Genomic DNA, 16,471 nt, shown 5'->3' with positions numbered 1-16,471 from the left:
AAAGACATATGTTGCACCAGAGACGGCCGGAGGAATCAGTAAACTAATGACCACTTCCAGCCACAAGGGGGCCCCAACGCACAAAAGAAGCATTCACAAAAGCAGTGAAGAAGAAGACTGCAAGTGATGTAAACAATACAGGATTTGGGATATTTCAAAAATAATTGCTTCTGCAAATGGAAATGTATTTTGTTTGACCTCAATAATAACACACATGTACACTGCGCTGAATGTAAACAGACGTTTTGTTTGTTTACAAGGAAACTCCGCAGGGCCCCTTTAAACCTGCAATTTTGCATTATTGCAGAAAATAAGCTCTTTTTCTGTTTTTCTTCAGCAAGATAATCTTCACAAATTAACACCACCTTGATGATTTTTGAAGCGTAAACGGAATCACCAGAAGTAAAAAGCTAACGTTAGGCTATAAGCTACACCACGGTCGCATTACTTCAACGTCACCGCCACTGAGCTTAACTTTGAAGAGAATATAGATATAGACAGATAGATATAGAGTATAAACACAACGAGGCTGTATAATTTAATGTAGTCTCATTTAGCCACTTGCTAGCAACCGCCTTCTTTAAGACACGTAAAGCTCAAAAAAACAACAAAAGGTGAAAACCTCTCAAGCTTGTGTTACCACAGATCTGTCTCTGTAGCTGCTAAATGCTCCACTATGTTCACCAGCTAGCAGCTAACCGTGCCTGTCAGCAGTGTGTTTTTAGAGCGTTAAATTGTAGGTACTGCTGCTGTGAACATTTGGGTTTTTTTTCAAGGACGTTAGGGGGCTAAGTCGGCCCGGCCCGGCCCGGCTCGGCCCTGTGGTGCACAATGATTTTCTCTTAAGTGTTTATCCACATCTCAGTGGTGATCTATTTTCTTTATTTGACTTCCCTGCTGAAGCTACTGAGGTCTCGTGTTTATCTGTGATAGTGACACATGGCAATAAGATGTTCGCTTGTTTGAAGCGTTTTTTCTTTTCTTTTTTTTTCCTCCCTGCATGTCTTTAACTTAGATTACAGCTTCTGGAGCTGGAAGCCGCAGCACATCTGTAAGCCAGCGGAAATACCAAAATCTTGCATGCCTCTTTGATTGTTACATTCAAGATATCATGTGCGCTACCAGCTCCGCTGCTGCAAACCATTAGGCTCAGTAACTGGTGGCTTGTAAAATACGTTTGGAAATCCTGGAGACAAGGCAAAGGGGATGAGATGGGGATTCCACATGGTTATCCAAGGAGATGATAAACAAAGGGAGAAGGTGATACAGTCTAAGTGATATATTGGGCACATGTGGGATCTTGGAATAAAAAGAGAGGATGGAGAGAAAAAAAAAAAAGACTTTAGAGGGAGGGCGGAGGGCAGAGGGGAGTCTCCTCTGATTTATTCTAAGCTTCAGGGCTTGTGTATCCGTGAACAAGATTAGTTCAGTAGATCACATCACCCTACATCCTTTATAGATTTTCATCCCGGCCCGTCCTGCCTCCGCCGGCCCCCGACTCCACCAGGGTCGGAAAGTACATTTACTCAAGTACTTAAGTTTCAGCTACTTCATACTTCTAGGGAAATATTTACTCCACTACATTTATTTCACAGCTTTAGGTACTTTTCAGATTCACATTTTACATAAAGCACATATGATTTTTTGAATTATTTTTGAAGATCAAAGCAGTGAGTGGCTTGTGACCTCTCACACACAGAAAAAGCAGTGTCCAGTTGAGGCAATAGTGGAGTAATTCATGCATCGAGGTTAACAGTTGGTGGCGCTGATTCTCCAGTCAGGTGCCATCAAACAATCATGATTTATTCACTAAGTTTCTGTTGCACTTTGACACATTTTGTGTTTATCGATACACACACTTTTCCACCTCAGCCAAACGTAAAAAAACCTTTTCAGGGCATTTTTTTTTTTTGCGATACTGTCTTTGCAAATTTTTCAGCATTTCCACTTTGCTTTTTTTCATGCAGAAACTGAAAACATGCATAAAAGCAGGTGGCTGGAAACACACTTAGTGTCTAGTTGGATCCCTTTTCACATTTCAGGTGGTTTAACTGACAGCTACAGTTACCAGGTACATTACAGATGAAGATTTTACATTAAAGAGCTGTCCCCTTGTAATGTGTGTGGTATTCTGAGCTGTTTCACCTAAAGACGTCCCATTTATATAAAACCCCAAAAAAGTCTAGTTATTCAATATATCGCAAAATAAAAAGCTAAATTTCCCAAATATTTCTACAGAGTTTTGCAACAGAACTGTGTTTCATTCTTTTTTCTTCTCACATGAATCATCTCAGATTGATCTTCGGACCCTTTGCAGGGAGCCGCTGCTCTAGAAAACCAAACTGTATATAAAGTAGTTACTGTATATAAGTAGTTAAGCAGCTACAACGATAAAATGCTGCTTACACATTGATGCATCGGCATGAACAATATAATACACAATAATATACCAGTTAAGGGCCATTTTTCTGTAAAACAAGTACTTTCACTTTTGATGCTTTAAGTGTATATTGCTGCTGATACTTTGTAGTTTTGGTGCTTTTAATGGAGTAAAGGATCTGAGTACCTCTTCCACCACTGGCCTCGACTCCTCACACTCACCCAAAGAGCCAATGAGAGGAGGCGAGGAGGCGAGGGGTCGAGGCGGCTCGTTAAACCTCGAGGCGGACGGATGCAGAGGTCATCGCCGGCCGTCACTCTGCGGGGGAAAAAAAATGAATAAAAACTGCCAGTGCACAAAAGGAAAACCTCCAGCAGAGATTAATGCACTGCTTTATATGTTCCAATCTAGATTCCAGATCCCGTTTTCTTTTCTTTATGGCTTTGCGAGCATTCCTGTTCCTATTGTAACCTGCTTGCACGGAAATAGCTGCGTCATACTTGCCGAGGCTGATGATTTGAAGTAGTCGCAGCAGCAGCTGGCTTCTGCCAAAAGGACCCAGATCTGGGCAGGTCATCAGCGAGCCCACATCAAGGAGCTGAAGCACTTCAAATCCTCTGTGTTAACTTTTATGGCAAGTGTTTATGCAAGGTCATGCACATTGACTTACACCTTTGTTTTATGTAGGGTTGAAGGGACACATGTGTCAGATGGAAATGTATCTTGTTTGGTCACCTCCGGTCTGTTTTCCCTGCCGCTCAGCTTGGCACGATTCATTTAGATCATTTTAACAATCACTGTTTTATATTTTATGATTCTAAAGATGGTTTTTCAATTTTTACTCTCTGACCGTTGCCTCCGCAGTCAGCGAATTCAGGACGGTTTCATCCTGCTGCAGACAGCTTTCACTGGACTAAAAACATTAGCTCTGTTGCTGTTTCACAGACCTCCGATGTGGTTCGGGATCCACCCAGAGGCCACATCAAAATGTGGACAGTTGACATACACCGCTCTCTCTGTTTCAGGCACCCGGCTCAGCTTATCGGGGACCAAAATCTTTATTTATATTCTTATTCTTACTTCATAATACTTCTAATTGCTTGTTTTTTACTTTATATATCTGCACTTGTGCATCGCTAAAAGTTTATCTGATCTTATCGCATGTTTTCCTCTATAAATGCATTCGTTTTCTTAACCTTCTTAACCTCTGCACGAGGAGTCAAAGCGCCGGCCCTCTGCAGTGTTTACACAGCAGCTTGTGGTGAAACTCACCGGCAGGAAGGTTTCAGGCCGAGAGAGGGAGGACGTCTTCCCCTCTCTGACACAGCTGAAGGCCTCTGAGACAACCAGCTGCACACCAGGGAGGCACACACACACACACACACACACACACACACACACACACACACACAGGCTCAGAGGGTGAGCGATACACAACACCAGTGAAGCAGAGGATGGTGGGTAAAAGAAAACTGCCAGGCCAAAGGGTTACACAGGGACAGGGTTACCTCAATCTTACAGTTTCACTCGGTTTTAATTATTTGATGTGTCTGATTTCTATTTTAGTTTCAGGTAGTTTTCGGAGGTTTATGTAGTTTCACTTTAGTTTTATTTCAATCACTTTGGTTTTATGTCAGTCATGATTTATTTCATTCGTTAAAAATCGTACAAACAAGCACAAACAGTCGCCTGTTCACTCATCTCGCCGTTACAGAGCAACGTTATCGTTCATCTGGAGTCGTCTTTGTGTCACCTGATGATAATAAGTCCAATGCTCACTCTGTTTTATGTCTCCTCCAGCTCCTGAGGGAAATATCCGCCTCTAAAGCTTCTAAACGGGCCGGACAGTTAAACAGCGAGCTGAAACTCACCATGCAGCTCCGTAAAGCCGAGGGGAGCTGCAGGTTGAGGTGTTAATTCACTACGAGCGACCTCACACATTGTCACATGATGTATTGTTATTATAAAAAATATTGATTATAGCCACTTAAAGATTTGAAACCTTCAGATCAGACTCAGCATCACTAATCATCAATGTCCTCCCCAAAGCCGGAAAGATGTTTGTCTCCTTGTGGTATAATTATAATGAGATTAATATTAATTATTAATATCATCCTGTACTGCCAGCACACGGTGGGTTCACTCTTCTGTACTGTTTCAGCCCAGTGCATGCTGGGATAGACTCTGGGATAGACTCTGGGATACCAGACGAAAATAACCACAACACACAGTCACAAATACGTGAACCTCGACGTCGTACTTTGCTGTTTCACGTCAACGTTTGCCTCTGGCTGTTCTCGGATTGGCCCACACGTCTCTGCTACGACAGTATTGAGTAACACACACGCTCAGAGGTTTGATAATCCCCACAGTTTAGTTTGTGTTGTCGGTGTCGGCCGGTGAGGCTTTGAGACGAGTCCTCTCCATTTCAGGCCCTCTCACGTCGTCTCCTGGTGGATTACCTCGCTCGGCCGGCGCAGACTTAAGAAACGAGTAAAGCTAGATGGCAAAACGTTTTGAGGAGGTTTAAGGACGTCAGCGCTCAGCGGACGACCTCAGGTTTCAAATGTGGAAAGGTTTCCCGTGGGACGGTGATCCCGGCAGGTCACCACACCTGTAGAGGGAACTGCAGCGCGAGTGCTGTTGGTGGGGTTCAGTCGCTTTCAGGTCACTGATGTCCAAAACATGCAGAAATAATATATATATATATATATATATATATATATATAACTGTTCTGTGATGAAACTCAGTGTCTAGTCCTTTAATCATATTATATATTAGTCAGGTGTACACTGTTTACATATACTTGCAGACTTTGCTGCTACTCTTTCCTTGTAATTTGAGTTAAATTGCTCTTGTATAGTTTGTATTTTTACTTTTGTTCTATTCTCATTTTTGTTTTGTATACCTCTAATTATTTAGATTTGACTTTCTCTACATATCTGCACTTATTTCTGTCCTTGTGCTTCTGCAACACCTTAATTTCCCCTCTGAGGATCAATAAAGGATTATCTGATCTGATCTGATCCTTCAACTAATTACTTGTACTGAGTTGTGACCCAGGAGTGGATGAAGTATTCAGATATGTTACTTAAATAAAAGTACTAATACCACACTGTAAAAATACTCTGTTACAAGTAAAAGTCGTGCATTGAGAATGTTACCTAAGTAAAGGTATGTAAGTATAATCAGGAAAATGTACCTAAAGTATTAAAAGTAAAAATATGCAATGCAGTAAAAAGCCCCCTGTGGCTGTTATACTATATCACTTATATCATTAGATTATTATTACTCGTGTATTAATGTAAAAGCTGGATTTTACTGTTGTAGTTGGTTGTGGTGGAGCTCATTTGAACTATTTTGTATCAGACTGCGACTAAATGATTATTTTCAGTTTGGATTAATCTGCCGATTATTTTCTTGATTAATCGATTGATTGTTTGGTTTGAAAAAAAATCTGAAAATAGTGAGAAATGCTCGTCACAATGACCCAGAGCCCAAAGTGACACCTTTACAGTGTTTGTTTTGTCCAACCAACAGTCCAAACCTCAAAATTATTAAAAAGAAAAGCAGCAAATCCTCACGTTCCTGAAGCTGGAACCACAATATGTTTTTACATAAAAAGTGACTTAAATGATTATCAAAATAGTTGCCAATCATTTTTTGTTTTTTGGTGTAATCAACTCATCAATTCAGCTGTATTTGTACAAACTGTTGGGTCGACTCATTTATAACAAAACATCATGTTTTAGAAGCTCTTCATATGTTTTGCATGTAAATCTTAATTTGTAAGTTACTAAAGCTGTCAGATAAATGTAGTGAAGTAAAAAGTAAAGTATAAAGTGGCATGAAAAGAAAGTAAGGTACAAGTACCTCAAATTTGTACGATACTTGATGTTCTTAGCCACTGCCTAAAACAAAACCTTTTCACTGACACTGCATGAGAGGAGAACATCTGACAGCAGTGGTTTTCACATCACAAGCCCACAATTAAAACAATAATCATGATATTATACTTGTTTTCAGCACTTACATAGACATTTATCACGTTCTGTCTCATTACTACCGAACCCGATATAAAAACAAACAAAGCGCCACGCGTCTGAATTCAACTCTGATCAATCAATGTGTCGTTGTCAAGACTGTTGCTAGGCTATGAGTCATAAGCAAGCTTCATAACAGAACGTGTGAGTATGCTAACGGTTAGCACCCGGAGGCTTACTCCTTCCCAGTACCCAGCAATGAAAATGCTGCGTTCATGGCGTCCATGGTGTTGAAAGTCGCTCGGTCGGCGTGATAAGCACTGAAATAATTGTCCCCCATCCTGATGAAAATGCCTGGTGGTGCATATGTGTGCGTGAACGTGCGGTACACTTAAGGGTCCCGGTTTGGTGAAAATATGGTCACCTTAGAACTCTTTGGTGTCCGACAGCAGAGGACTGGATGCACGAGGTGAAGCGTACCTTGAAGCGTTTGACGTGCGTCTCGCTTCGTCTTTCTGGGTCTTTCTCAAGACAAGAGGCACAATAAACTGGATCAGCTCTCAGCTTGACTTTCCATGGAAGTCAATGTTAACACAATGAGTTTTGGGGGAGTTGGAGCTCCAGCTGGGTGGGTCATCAAGCTGAAAGAGAGGGCGGCGCACAGATGGGGAGGTCCTCGTCTTTACGAGGACTCTGGCCCCTCCAGAGACCACCGTGCCGCTGCACCATCAAGTCATCTTACTAACACACTTTACAGGAGGTGAAGCTCGTCGTCTGCCTCATTTAATGGCTACGTCCCTGTGGGAACGAGTTAAAGAGGGAAATGAGGAGCGGCACGGTGAAGACGGAGGCAGAAGGAATCTTATTTCCAAGTACTGAAGCCACCATAAGATGCACCCTGTAATTAGACCACACACTCTCATAGACTTTATGTACAGTATTAATGCCTCACTGCAGCTGACAACCAGCTATATGTAGTCCAATAAAGACAAACTAGCTCCTTTGCACACCTCCGTAAAACTGTCATCTGCTCAGAATACAAATGGAAAATACTTCTGATAAAGAAAACGCACATAGAAGTTTTGCTTTGCCCGAGCTTCTTCTCGTGGAAGAAGAAAACGCAGCAGAGAAACTTTATAAAAAGAGTGAAATCACTGATAATGTCTAATCCAAGAGGACTCACTATCACTTCTGGTCACATGGTTCGTGATGACGTGATGGCGCTTCACGGTGCGTCCAATCGGCGTTGCGGATCAGATCTTATTATCTTCGTCCGCGTCAGACCAGATCTGACTGTCCTCAAGTCCCTCAAGTCCCCGTTCGATCAGATCTCATATATATAAAATAACTGATTATTCAATTCAGGTTCAGGTAGTTATTAACTGGTCTGTTTTGGATCAAAATGTAGACTTAATTGAACTGAATAGTCATTATTTTCCAGAGGAAGTAAAACAACTTTGAGATTACGAAACCCAGACAATATGATTAAAGTAAGAAAACAAGTTTGGGTCAAACTAGTAAATCTTCTGCTCACAGAGAAGTAAGAAATGATCCCTTATAGTTGAAGACTGTTTCTCTGCGTGTCGCCTTCATGTGATCCTGTCCTGGTGGGAAATTTCTGTCTCCCACTTTTCATCAACAAAAAGAAGTTAAAGACATCCTTCAAAATCGTTCAGTACAACTGGCCCTCTGACGGGGGGAGGCGTTCAGTGTCAGTGCTCTGGGGATCGAACCTGTGTCACAACCAGAACATACACTACATGGACGAGCGTTTTTTTACACATTGAATGAGGGGACTGAGTGAACAGTCTGCAGCCCGCTGAAACTGAAGCACATTACGGGGTCCTCTGGGCTCCCAAAAACCTCCCTTTCATCTGAGAGTTTTACACGGCCTGTGACATTTTCTCAACAAGGAAGAGCGAAACAATAAACTGAAGCGATGAACGTTATTAGGCCGTTAATGGACGAACTTTGTGGATCTCGATGAAAGCGGCGACGACCGGGATGAAGAGCGAACGGGAGCCTTGCGTCACCAATACCTCCGGAGAGTCCCCCCTTTTGTTACAAGCTCCCCGAGTGAAGCGTGACGGGGCGAGAGGCGTCCTCTTTAAACAAATGGGGCCTTTTAGGAGCGGTCCAAGCCGTTACACTCGCTTTGCTTTTCTCATCAGCTGTAGGAAGTGACTGGCTTTGTCATTCTCCCCGGTCCAGTATTATTCTTTGCCTTTTTTCCAAACAATACCACAACATATCCTGATGTAATGTAAAAATGTCTCAAATTGGGCCATTAAAGTGCTCTAAAGTCAGCTGAAACCCTCTGTCACTGAAGGTAATGCTCGAGGCGGATACTTAGCAGTAATGGTGAAAGAATGTGGATAGGCCCACTTTAAATGGAGCCATCAGCATGGCACGGCAAGAGGGGCGAAAGGAAAGGGCTTTTATGATTTCCTTTGAAAAATTTATTCCAATTTATAAGGGGTCCTGCAAGGGTGTCGTATACAGTTCCCCCTCTTAATACTAAATCTTTCAGGCAGAAGCTTTTAAAACTTCAAATGCAGCTAGATCTGCTTACACATGTCATGCTATAGCCTATATAGCCCCCTTTCCTGTTCGGACCGGGCAGCTCAAACGTGTGTTTCATGGATTTTTTTTTTTTTTTCCAGCGAGAAAACAGAAGAGCAGCCCACAGTAAAACACCGCACATGCTGTCTGGCTTTCCCATCAATCCTGCGGACAGGCAGGGAGCGGCTCAGGTGGCTCCGAGTCCGTCCAGGCCTCAACGCTGCGTCACTGCAGGCGCTTTAAGACAACGGTGGAAGAAGTACTCACATATGTTACTTGTGTTGAAAATCCTGCATTCATTTTATTAATAAAGTAATTCTTCTTCTACTTCTTTTTCTTCTGTTTTTGTTGATCGTATTTTGTGTTATTAATCTGAATCTGCAAATTAATTACTTGACTATTTGCATTTTATGCTACTGTATACTTTTATTAGACAGCTTTAGTTACTTTGCAGATTCATATTATGAATACAGAATATTATTCACCAAACACATTAAGATGTATTATTATGGATCAAGATAAAACTTTATTGATCCCCACCCGGCAGTGTATATATAGTAAAAAAAAAATAAGCCCCCGTCTTCCACCACTGCTTTACAGCTTCTGATTAGATAAGTTTATAATATCCAACACATGATTACACCAGAGCTTCCCAACCTTTCTGTCTTGCGAGCTCTTTTATAAAAACAGTGTGCAGTTGTGGCTCCTCATGTTTCAGACGTCTATGAGTTGTTAGCAAAGAGACGTTTCCCCCCCTAAACTTCTCACATGGTTTCATTTAAATAACAATCAAATCATCCAATATTTCACCAAAAAAAAAAAAAAAAAAGCTAATATTAGAGAAAATATTCATTCTATTAGTCATCTCAGGACTCTTTGCAGGAGTCCGATCCCTTTTATAGTAATCAGTATTAAGAATCTAATAATGTCATATGTAATAATATACCAGTCACACGAGACATTTTACTGCAGAACGAGTACTTTTACTTTTGGTACTTTAAGTACAAAGCATGGCTTTGACTGAAGGACATTTTTTTTACATTTGATATTGGTATTTTTACTCCCCTGCTTTAGTTTATATACATTTTTCATGAAAACAAGATTATTTTATAGCTTTTATTCAGAGACTTTTTTACAAAACTAAAACTCTTTTCTGGGAACATGAAGATCCCACGATGTTGCACTGGTTAGAATAAAGTGATCCATTTATTAAGCATGACATATGAAAACAAATGACTTACACAGCACAACATGTGCTACTGTAGACTAATATTAATACCATTACTGCTCATTCCTAATCCAGATAAATCTTTGTGGTTCCACACTGTGAGTCTGATGGGGATTTTTGCTGATGGCGGTCAGATCAGATTATTTCCTTTTTCATATCGAGTGTTCATATTTGAAACCTGCAGCTGTCGTGAGTGTGCGGCAGGAGCAGGACATGGCTGTAGAGCCCAGCTCAGCTCACCTGTGGTTCAGCAGGGAAAAGGAGGCAATGAGGTAATTATAGAGGTTATAGAGGAGCAAAATCTGAAAGTGGAAATCAGAGCTCCTGCCTGCTCAGCCTCTTAAACTGGTCCAATGGAGCCATGTTGCTAAATTATATTAAACATTTCCAGTCTCATATAGCATGGAAACATGGAACGTTTTAGTAAATGTAACAGGTGCATAAGGATAAAGATAAGAAACCAGCATAGGCTGAAAATACAACTCGGGTCATTCAAGTAGTAAAAAATCTTCAGTTCTCTGCCTCAAAGCCTCATTTCTTATACAGCAGACAAGTGCACACACAGTAATCACTGCTGCAACAGGAGCTGACTCTGTCATGGATGTATTGATATAATATATTTATATAATATATCTCTCAGCCACGGTACTGCGACAAAAAAAGACCACAAAAACAAAAAGTAAAAGTTAGTCAAACTGTTGACAGGACGCCTTGAACCGCAAACAAAGTCAATTATTGCTCTTTGAATTATTAGTTTATAAAACTGTAAATGTCTATGGGACAGGCTGGGATTATAGATACTAATGTCCAATAGTACAGTTTTGAGGTACTTGTACTTTACTTGAGTATTTGTGCCTCTACTTTATTACATATTTTACTTTTACTCCACAACATTTATTTGACAGCTTCAGTACTAGTAACTTTGTAGATTTAGGTTATTGACTATTAATCAACTAATAAATTATGATATATCATTATAGGTTGAAGTACCCAGCAGTATATACAGTGTTAACAAACGCAGGACTACTGTTCAAGTTCAACGTTGACTTATTTTAGCTTGTGTCGCGTGATCTTTTCCTAAACATAACCAAGTGGTTTTGGTGCCTAAACTTAATCAAAGTGAGCCTCTGTGGTGACGTCATAACCACTCAAGGTGATGGTGTGGTATTTGGTGTATCACCTGCACGCAAAATTAGAGTTTGGCGTATGCGTGATAGTAAAGTTGCGTTATTTGTCCGCAGATTGAAGAGATGGGGCACATCCAGCTCCTGTATCCTGACCTCTTCCTGTGTGCTAAGGGCTTTAATTGATGTGAGAGAGTGTTTATCCAATTACTTGATTAATCATCAGAAAAAAAAAACACTACAGTTCTTGACTATGAAAATGATTGAAAACTGACCTTTTACGTTTTGTCTTCATTTATATTCAGGACCTTTCTAAAACAATCGAAATGACGATGAGTTATTAAGCGTATCAACACGCGGTCACCGGGAAATTCTAATAGCATTTTTTAACATAAATATTTTACCTTGAGGACCTAAAAGCAGTGAAACCGTCTGTTCACATGGAGCCTGGGAGCAGCAGCGGTGGAGACTTCAGCTGTCGACGCTTCCCTCTCAGGCCCAAAGGAAGTGGATATTTTTCCTGCCTGGGTTTGTTCGACCACTTGGGTCATTCTTTACGCACATTACTTATGATGGAGGACAAGCAGAGCTGAGCTGTGTTCCACCACAGCAGCAGGTTTCTGAGAGACGCTACCTGAGAAGTTTAGGACTTTGGGGAAGTTGTTCCACATGCAAACCACAAGAGTCATTAGTATCACAGCTATATACTGTTACATCATTGAATATAATACACCCCCTTGAATGTGAGCAATAATCACCCCGCAGGAAATGTGGCTTGGATGGTGATGGTTTTCTTTTTTTTTTTTTTTTGAGCAGGGGCGTAAATCTTGCCTTCCATTATTGTAACGTGTGCAGGTTTTCCTCTGAACACCAGACCCGGGCTATGAGGCAAGCAGCTGAGCAGCACATGTTGAAAGACCTCCTGCCGTCTTCCAAAGATCCCCTTGATAAATTTCCTACAGGTGTTTACAGTGCACTCAGATGCACGAATGTACACTATATGGTATTTTAGAGAGCGAACATAAACTTCATGTTTACCCTGACCTGTGTTTGTGTTTGACCCCGGGCGTATGTGAGGCAGATAATGCTTGTGTGTCATTTTCTTTTTCCTTGTTAGGTAATTTCTTTCATCTCTGTACATCCGCTGTTCATTTTCACAGGGGTGATATACGTTTCCACTCAAAAGGGAAAAAGTTCAAGTCTCAGAGTCGGAGTTGTCACAAAGCAGGTGAGAATATTTTAAGCCTCATTGGTTCTTAATAATGAGTTCTGCAGTATGAATCCTATCGGAGGCCCACATAGAACCCCCTGTTAAACGTTGCGCTGGACAGGAAAGTGAAGATCCTGTTTCAGTGTTAATATTCAGCACTGTGGTGACTGTTTATTGCAGTGGTGAGATGGTGTGTCTGTGCTGTGTGAGGTTTAAGTCAGAAACAGCAGCAGAAAGGCTTTTCTTTCACTCCTTTGTTTTTTGTTTTGCTCGAGTCTTTTCCATATAAAGTGAAGTGTAAATATTTAATGACACATTCAGTTACACAGCATTTTAACGATAGAAGCCAATTCAAAATGTACACAGACACAATCCTAATATAAAAACATTTTCCAACACTGAGGTCTGACTGAAATGAAGGAAGCTGACCATGGAAGAGTATTAAGAAATCCCCAGAGGTTGTCCCCATATGCACTTTAACAAGGACAGTGGAAAGTAAAGTTCTCTGGAGAATGCGGGCATCGATCCCGCTACCTCTCGCATGCTAAGCGAGCGCTCTACCATTTGAGCTAATTCCCCTGACAGAAAAACAGAACGAATTACGCGTCCAGCTCACCTATCCTTCATGCCACGCCTTCAGAGACTTTCCAGGCGCATGTAAAACACCCTGACAGGTGACCCGAACCTCACTTTGACTGTAAAACACTGACAAAAACAGACGAGGTGGCCGAGTGGTTAAGGCGATGGACTGCTAATCCATTGTGCTCTGCACGCGTGGGTTCGAATCCCATCCTCGTCGTAAACTACTTTGCTTTAGTCTTGCACATTTACATGTCAACTGGCTTTGAACAATAAGATCTGTTTCTCACACAGAAACGTCTTCATTGATGCACTGCCACATGCACTGTGAACAAACAAGTGTCTTGCAGTCCTTAAGTCTTCACACATTTGTTGTACAAAACATCTCAACTGGAAGCTAATTCCCCTGGCTAAAGAAAGGGTGCATAATTGCACTGCCTGAGAAACGCCTTTTCAGGTCTTCCAGGTCTATGGAAAACACCCTGGAAGGTGATCTGGACGTGACTTTCATTCACAAAAGGTGAAACATCGCTATATGAAGTCTGATTGAAATGAAGGAAGCTGACCAGGGAATTGTCACAAGACAAGTCTACTAAAAGCCCTTAGTGGTTGTCCTTATGTACTTTTCAGTTTTCTGTTAAACTGGTTAGGGAAGTCTCACAGTGATCTTTACTTGAACCATCTTTTCTTCAGATCACAAACACTGTGGAAACTAAAGCTCACTGGAGAATGCGGGCATCGATCCCGCTACCTCTCGCATGCTAAGCGAGCGCTCTACCATTTGAGCTAATTCCCCTGACAGAAAAACAGAGTGAATAACGCGCCCAGCTCACATATCCTTCATGCCACGCCTTTAGAGACTTTCCAGGCGCATGTAAAACACCCTGACAGGTGACCTGAATCTGACTTTTTTATAATGTAGACAAAAACAGACGAGGTGGCCGAGTGGTTAAGGCGATGGACTGCTAATCCATTGTGCTCTGCACGCGTGGGTTCGAATCCCATCCTCGTCGTAAACTACTTTGCTTTAGTCTTGAACGTTTAGATGTCAACTGGCTTTGAACAATAAGATCTGTTTCTCAAACAGAAATGTCTTCATTGATGCACTGTGAACAAACAAGAGTCTTGCAGTCCTTAAGTCGTCACACATTTGTTGTACAAAACATCTCAACTGAAAGCTAAAACACGTGTGCATAATGCGCCCAGCACCCCTATCCTTCATGCCATGCCTTTCCCAACTTTCCAGGCGTATGTAAAACGACCTGGATCTGACTTTTAAGATCAGTTTCTCTAACAGAAATGTCTTTGTTGATTCTCTGCCACATGCACTGTGAATAAATAAGTCTTAAAGTCTTCACACATTTCATTGACCAAAACATCTGAACAGGGAACCACAAGCATGGTCACATTCATTTGCTGCATTTCGTTCACAAAACCTGGAGCATCATTATGTGAAGTCCACCATCTGATCAGCAGATTTCCAGTACATTGCACTACCTGAGAAACACCTTTCCAGGTCTTCCAGGTCTATGTAAAACACCCTGGAAGGTGATCTGGACGTGACTTTCATTCACAAAAGGTCAAACACAGGTACATAGGTTGTCCCTATGTACTTATGCAATTTTCTGTCAAGCTAGTGCAAGAAGTCTCACAGTGATCTTTACTTGAACCATCTTTTCTTCAGATCACAAACACTGGAAACTAAAGTCCACTGGAGAATGCGGGCATCGATCCCACTACCTCCCCCTGAAAGGTGACCTGAATCTGACTTTGACTGTAAAACTCAACCAAAAACAGACGAGGTGGCCGAGTGGTTAAGGCGATGGACTGCTAATCCATTGTGCTCTGCACGCGTGGGTTCGAATCCCATCCTCGTCGTAAACTACTTTGCTTTAGTCTTGCATGTTTACATGTCAACAAGACGACTGACTTGGAACAATAAGATCAATTTCTCTAACAGAAATGTCTTCGTTGATAAACTGCAACATACACTGTCAACAAACAAGTGTCTTGCAGTCCTTAGGTCTTCACACATTTTTTGTACAAAACATCTCAACTGGAAGCTAATACACGGGTGCATAATGCGCCAGGCATCCCTATCCTTCAGGCGCATGTAAAAAGACCTGGATCTGACTTTTAAGATCAGTTTCTCTAACAGAAATGTCTTTGTTGATACTCTGCCACATGCACTGAGATTCAACAAGTCTTTAAGTCTTCACACATTTCATTGACCAAAACATCTGAACAGGGAACTACAAGCATGGTCACATTCATTTGCTGCATTTCGTTCACAAAACCTGGAGCATCATTATGTGAAGTCCACCATCTGATCAGCAGATTTCCAGTACATTGCACTGCCTGAGAAACGCCTTTCCAGGTCTTCCAGGTCTTCCAGGTCAATGTAAAACACGCTGGAAGGTGATCTGGACATGACTTTCATTCACAAAAGGTGAAACATCACGACGTGAAGTCTGATTGAAATGAAGGAAGCTGACCAGGGAATTGTCACAAGACAAGACTCCTACAAAGCCCCCAGTGGTTGTCCTTATGTACTTATGCAGTTTTCCGTTAAGCTAGTGCAGGAAGTCTCACAGTGATCTTCACTTGCACCATCTTTTCTTCAGATCACAAACACTGTGGAAACTAAAGATCAATGGAGAATGCGGGCATCGATCCCGCTACCTCTCGCATGCTAAGCGAGCGCTCTACCATTTGAGCTAATTCCCCTGACAGAAAAACAGAGCGAATAACGCGTCCAGCTCACCTGTCCTTCATGCCACGCCTTTAGAGACTTTCCAGGCGCATGTAAAACACCCTGAAAGGTGACCTGAATCTGACTTTGACTGTAAAACACTGACAAAATCAGACGAGGTGGCCGAGTGGTTAAGGCGATGGACTGCTAATCCATTGTGCTCTGCACGCGTGGGTTCGAATCCCATCCTCGTCGTAAACTACTTTGCTTTAGTCTTGAACGTTTACATGTCAACTGGCTTTGAACAATAAGATCTGTTTCTCAAACAGAAATGTCTGCGTTGATGCACTGCCACATGCACTGTGAACAAACAAGTGTCTTGCAGTCCTTACGTCTTCACACATTTGTTGTACAAAACATCTCAACTGGAAGCTAAAACACGGGTGCATAATGTGCCCAGCACCCCTATCCTTCATGCCATGCCTTTCCTGACTCTCCAGGCACATGTAAAACACCCTGGAAGGTGACCTGGATCTGACTTTTAAGATCAGTTTCTCTAACAGAAATGTCTTTGTTGATGCTCTGCCACATGCACTGAGATTCAACAAGTCCTTAAGTCTTCACACATTTCATTGACCAAAACACCTGACCAGGAAACCAGTGGTTGTCCCTATGTACTTATGCAGTTTTCTGTTAAGCTGGTGCAGGAAGT

The 16,471-nt window shown here is 41.8% G+C and overlaps 7 non-coding genes across 7 annotated transcripts; 4 read left to right on the top strand and 3 right to left on the bottom strand.

Annotated features, from left to right (window-relative positions):
• Window positions 1-12,994: 12,994 nt before the first annotated feature.
• On the bottom strand, window positions 12,995-13,067 carry trnaa-agc (transfer RNA alanine (anticodon AGC)). The gene has a single exon. It is a non-coding gene; the product is annotated as a tRNA-Ala (tRNA).
• A 138-nt stretch (window positions 13,068-13,205) lies between these two features.
• On the top strand, window positions 13,206-13,287 carry trnas-gcu (transfer RNA serine (anticodon GCU)). The gene has a single exon. It is a non-coding gene; the product is annotated as a tRNA-Ser (tRNA).
• A 503-nt stretch (window positions 13,288-13,790) lies between these two features.
• On the bottom strand, window positions 13,791-13,863 carry trnaa-agc (transfer RNA alanine (anticodon AGC)). Its single transcript has one exon. It is a non-coding gene; the product is annotated as a tRNA-Ala (tRNA).
• A 135-nt stretch (window positions 13,864-13,998) lies between these two features.
• Window positions 13,999-14,080, top strand: trnas-gcu (transfer RNA serine (anticodon GCU)). Its single transcript has one exon. It is a non-coding gene; the product is annotated as a tRNA-Ser (tRNA).
• A 783-nt stretch (window positions 14,081-14,863) lies between these two features.
• trnas-gcu (transfer RNA serine (anticodon GCU)) lies at window positions 14,864-14,945 on the top strand. The gene has a single exon. It is a non-coding gene; the product is annotated as a tRNA-Ser (tRNA).
• Window positions 14,946-15,721: 776 nt separating this feature from the next.
• On the bottom strand, window positions 15,722-15,794 carry trnaa-agc (transfer RNA alanine (anticodon AGC)). The gene has a single exon. It is a non-coding gene; the product is annotated as a tRNA-Ala (tRNA).
• A 138-nt stretch (window positions 15,795-15,932) lies between these two features.
• On the top strand, window positions 15,933-16,014 carry trnas-gcu (transfer RNA serine (anticodon GCU)). Its single transcript has one exon. It is a non-coding gene; the product is annotated as a tRNA-Ser (tRNA).
• The last annotated feature ends 457 nt before the right edge of the window (window positions 16,015-16,471 follow it).

Source organism: Enoplosus armatus, chromosome 4 (assembly GCF_043641665.1).
Source record: "Enoplosus armatus isolate fEnoArm2 chromosome 4, fEnoArm2.hap1, whole genome shotgun sequence".
NCBI classification, from domain to species: Eukaryota; Metazoa; Chordata; class Actinopteri; order Centrarchiformes; family Enoplosidae; genus Enoplosus; species Enoplosus armatus.
This window is presented reverse-complemented; position numbering and strand designations above follow the sequence as displayed.